The sequence below is a fragment of the Mesitornis unicolor genome, unplaced genomic scaffold (assembly GCF_000695765.1).
Source record: "Mesitornis unicolor isolate BGI_N332 unplaced genomic scaffold, ASM69576v1 scaffold11309, whole genome shotgun sequence".
Lineage (NCBI taxonomy): Eukaryota > Metazoa > Chordata > Aves > Mesitornithiformes > Mesitornithidae > Mesitornis > Mesitornis unicolor.
This window is the reverse complement of record NW_010209274.1, coordinates 29,004-34,450: the sequence shown is the minus strand read 5'-3', so window position 1 is coordinate 34,450 and position 5,447 is coordinate 29,004.

The window sequence follows — 5,447 nt, the reverse complement described above, 5'->3', positions numbered from 1 at the left end:
ACCCATCCCCCTGTCCCCACCAGTGCTCAGCCACTCCTCAGCTGGCACAGCTCCTTATCCTGAGCACAGCATGTCACAGCACGTTCTGGGCCACAAAATCCCAAATAAAGCTCAGAAAATGCTTTTTAGGTCTGCAAGTGGGTTACACGTTACCTCCAGGAAGCTGCTGAGCAGCAGACACATGCAGGCAAGACTAACTGGGACGAGCGAGGGAGCACCCTGATACTGGGCTGTAGGCAGGAGCCTGGACATCATCCAGAGACCCAGAGTGGTGCGGATCTGCTGCTCTCAACACCACAGCAGGACCCCTGCTCCCGGCCTTCCAGCTGCATTTCTCGGAGGTCCTGGGCCGCCCAGCCTGGCGCCAGCCCCCCAGGGCCAGGCCAGGAGATGGCAGCAACGTCTCGCCTGCAACAGCCGGAGCGACTAGCCCTAGCTCCTACCCGTGGGCACGACTCCTTTTTTCCTTTTTAAGGTATATTTCTTTTCTGACAGTTTAGCAAATCGCCTTGACTTTTCTCCTGCCTCTCCCTTTGTTAGCAAAAGCACTGACCCTTGTTTCGTGCTGCTCTCACCAACGACCCTGAGAGAGACCTTAAACCCAGGTCCACGGGCAGGCTTAGTGCCCGCGTGCCCTCTGGAGGGCCTTCCCCCGCCCACACAAAACGGGCCCAGATTCTTGGCTTCGTGTCCCTCAGGGCTGAGCAAAACGCTGGGATTTGCTAAGAGGAAGCCTGTTCTCATGCATTGCTACAGCCTGAATCACAGCGCTGCACTCTCCAGCTAAGTAACTACCACTGGTCCTCATTTGTTACGAGTACACATTCCCGTGGACTTTGGGAAGAAACACCGGGCTTTTGAAAGCCATTTCTGGATTAAACCTGTGGCAACAAAACTCCTCCTGCTCGAACGGATGCAGCTTTTTCCCGTTTTGAGGAGATTTCGGCACTGGAGAAAGAACACATGTAGCTGCATGGGCACCAAAGTGCCATGGGGACCACCCCACCATGCACACTGCCTGTCTCCACCACCATGGCAGGACTGGGTTATGGATGAAGCAACGGCACTATTTTGGTACTAAGACAAATTTGCCTAGATAGGAGTACTTTATCAATCTTTAAAGCATGTTCCAGCTGCCACTGATAGTGGATTTTGTGAAGCTAACCATGTGTTGAGCCAGAGACACCTGAAGAGGCTCCCTCCCTCCCATCTTCCTCTCCCAGACATTTCTCTGGACTAGCACTTGCCAATAGCTCCAGGTAAAAAGCAGGTTCCTCCAGATCCTGCTCAGAAGAGAGTCTTGCTCTTTCAGCAAGTCCCTATCATGCTCCATTTGCTGAATGCATTTTTACTCATCTGCTTGTTGGGTGTCTGCCTTCTTTAAGTGAAACTAGTAAGGATCCTGCCTGTCAGAAAGCCTTTTCATTTTACTTATTAATATAAAATAATGCCATAATACAATAATGGATAGATGCACATCTGTACATGAAAGTAAATTGAGTCATTATGTAAGTATGAAAAATAAACTTTCATCTGCCTTTAAAATGAGCTTGAATGTGATGCAGGAAAAAAGTCAGGCTCTGTGATAGTGCAATATGTGGAATAATTTGAATAAAAATGTCAATACAGAAACACCGAAAATAAACAAACACTGACAGAATGCCACAAATTCCTTTAAATGCAATGAAACTGAGACTTATCCACAAAAGCTGGAGCAAATAGATATATCTCACCCAACAACTGTTTCTGTCCAGAAAGAAAGTTAAGTTAGCCGGTCCTATCATTAAAGAAAAAAAAAAATCAGTCCTTACAAGAGTAAACCTCAGTGGTGGGAGCAGAACAACCACAAGCTGGAGACAACACATCCAAAAATTTACCTGGGGACATGACAACAAAAACTACTCACCACAAAGAAGCGTTCGTCAAACATCAGTATCAACTTTTGAATTGTCACTCTTCATGTTCATGTTCTGAGTTCAAAAGATCTAGAGAAAACAGTAGTTTGAATTAAAGTGAGAAGGCAGTGAAATTATTATTTACTCTTCAGAAAAAAAGGGCGAACAAACAATAATAGGAAAGTCCAGGAAAAGAACAGGCAAATTAATCCAGGTTCACTAGAACAATTACATTTTTGTCAAATACTGAAAAAAAAAATTCTGCTAGGGAAATTTTCAGGTGGGAAAACTGTGAAGAAAACTGAAAGACATAAAGGATTAAAAAGACACTATTTCACTTATAGCCTCCCTCCTAAGTTAGACTGGGAAGCACAACAGGTACACCAAAAGGGTAGAGTTAGTATTTTGTAATAAATATGCCAAATGAACATTATGAGCAAGAACAGTTCATGCTACAAAAAGAATGCATAATTCTTTTCTGCCAGCTTCATTTATAAATGTCATCTTTTGTATACAGGACTAAACAATTGCTTTAGGTATTCTTTGTTTTTGAGCCAAGGGTAGCACATTTTCTGATTAATAGCTCTATTATAAACACAGTGTTAGACCACTATATTTTACTGTTGTCTTGCCAAGTGGCACAAGAGGTTGTTATTAACTACCACCTGAAATTGCAATAAATCCATATACTTACAGGCTAAAGAATTACCTGCACCGAGAATGTGTCCTGCTTCCTGCTAGCAATATGGTAAACACTAACACAGAGCAGCACAACAATTCTTTCACTGTCTTTGCAATAGATTTGAAACCAGAGCAAAGCAACTTGGAACACCAGCTCAAATTAATACGCATTTCAGCTGTTTTCACTCAAGTTTTAGGTAGTCTTAAATTATTTATGGTATATAAGCTTCATGTGTTATTTAGGAGTATTGTCTGGCAGAGTAACTTATCTGTATATTTCAGAATAGTTGCTAGTAAAACGTAAAGCCATTGAATAAATATTCATAAATAACCTCTTATAATCCAAAGGAGTATGACATTTGTTATTAAAATCAGTTTCCCGTGACACTAAGATTTAGAATTGCATTCCTTGCTACACAAACGACTTTGCAAACGTTGTGCTGTTGAATCATCAATATTTTGTATTTTGACATGTAGGTTAGCAAAGCTAAAACATTACAACCTAATACATGAAATCCCTGTTATAACTCAGCTCTCACTCAAATTCATCAGGGGAGATTTCAAAATTAAAAGATGAGATTTCTTTGAAATAGAGCTTCAGAGCTGATTCATCATCTTTTTTTGTGATACTTCCAATCTCTGACAACATACATCCAAAAGATTTGGTATGATTTGCCCTCAAAAACCACCAGCTGAAACCTCGCTTCCATGACCACATCACATTGCATGCAGCAGTTCGTCTGAGGCTGCAGATTGCTTGACCTCTGGTGTTTGTTCTGCCCAGCCTTTCCGTGTCATTTGGAAATGTATGAAACATAGCTTGACACTACTGCCCTGAGACCAGTGCCTCTGCAGAGGACTACTCAACCACGGCAGCTGCAATCACTAGGTATTTAAAGTTATCACCTTACTATTGATCCTGGTAATTATCTGTACCATGGGAGCACTGAAAGATATACCTACACCGTCACTGTGGTTCTGGACTTGGCCCTGCCTGTGTCTCAAGCTTCTCGATCATCCACACTGCTTGAGAGCTGCTTGGCCCTGAACCACGAATTCAAGAAGCCAGGCACTTCTTCACATGGGAAACTCAGACCTGAAGGCAATGCATACATACACCAAAACAAGAAGCGTCAATCTAAAAGCATAGCAACAAATAAAGTAAAAACATAGATTGGGATTTCTGGACAAGGGCCAGGGCTCTTCTGCTAGCTTCCATGGATAACATAAGACAGAAGATCCCAGCAGCAAAGCAGCTTGCAATCTCTATGCTGATGAATGAGTCTGAGCAGCAATATCAATTACATAAACAACTTCCCTCTCTGCAGGTATTGCTGCACAAACTGTAGGTTAATTATGATAATCTCACTGTGTCTGGGCTCAGGCACATGTGCACACAAACATATTTAGATGTACACAAACACTGTGACAGGCAGTTTCTCAAGAGGAATCAATGTAGTTGCATAGATGATACATATCTGCATAACTACATAAACCCTGCTGAAGCTACACCAACCCGCAGCAGCAACAGGGCCACCTCTTCTCTTCTTGAAAAATCTACATCCAAAGATATCTGCTTGTACAAAATCTAAAGGAAGCAAATAGTGATTGTAACATTTGAACTTTCCTTACTAGTGTGCTGTTTCTGTGCACAGTATGCTTTCCATTGCATATGTAATTTTGTTGTTCTCACAAGGATGCTTAAGTTTTCTTATACAGGCCAATTTGGTGAAGACAGGCATACATGTGTAACATGTGGTAACTCTGAACACGTCTTCGTGTAAAGTTTAACAACCATTGAGGTAATAATAAAGGGTTTAGAGGGGAAATCAAAATGCCCATACAAGTAATTTAAGACAAGCTGCCAAGAAGCTCAGAACAATTGGCAAAAGTGTGTCAAGTAGATTAAAAAGCATTAAGATAATTCTAAAGCAATTTTTGTGTTTAGGAGTTTTATGCATGGGTATACCTACAGAAAGTCTGTAACATGATCAAATTTCAGATCTCATTAAGTTCTCAGCTCCTTTCTGCCCTGGGAAATAAATAACTTCAGCAGAGTGGTTTATATCTAGAATGCACCCTATAGAATCATAGAATGTTGGAAGAGACCTTTAAGATCGAGTTCAACCATACACATTACACTGGCAAGTCCACCCCTAAACCATGTCCCTAAGTGCCACATCTATCCTATTCTAAATACCTTCAGGGATGGTGACTCAACCACTTCTCTGGGCAGTCTGTTCCAGTGCTTCACAACCCTTTTGGTAAAAAATATTTTCCTAATATCCAATCTACAACTCCCCTGGTGCAACTTGAAGCCGTTTCCTCTTGTTCTATTACTGAGATCGACCCACATCTCACTACACCCTCCTTTCCGGTAGCTGTAGAGAGCAGTAAGGTCTCCCCTCAGCTTCCTTTTCTCCAAACTAAACAACCCCAGTTCCTTCATTCGCTCCTCATAAGATGTGTGCTCTGAATCCTTCACCAGCTTTGTTGCCCTTCTCTGGACATGCTCCAGCACCTCAATGTCCTTTTTTGTAGTGAGGGGTCCAAAACTGAGCACAGTATTGGAGGTGCAGCCTCACTGGTGCCGAGTACAGAGGAAGGCTCACTTTCCTAGTTCTGCTGGTTACATTATTCCTGATACAGGCCAGGATGCTTTTGGCCTTTTTGGCCACTTGGGTACACTCCTGCCCCATATTCAGCCGACTGTTGACCAGCAACCCCAGGTCCTTCTCCTCTGGTCAGCTTTCCAGCCACTCCTCCCCAAGCCTGTGTAGCATTGCTCAGGGTTCTTGAGACTCAAGTGCAGGACCTGGCACTCAGCCTTGTTGAGTCTCATACAACTGAGTCCAGTCCATCGATCAAGCC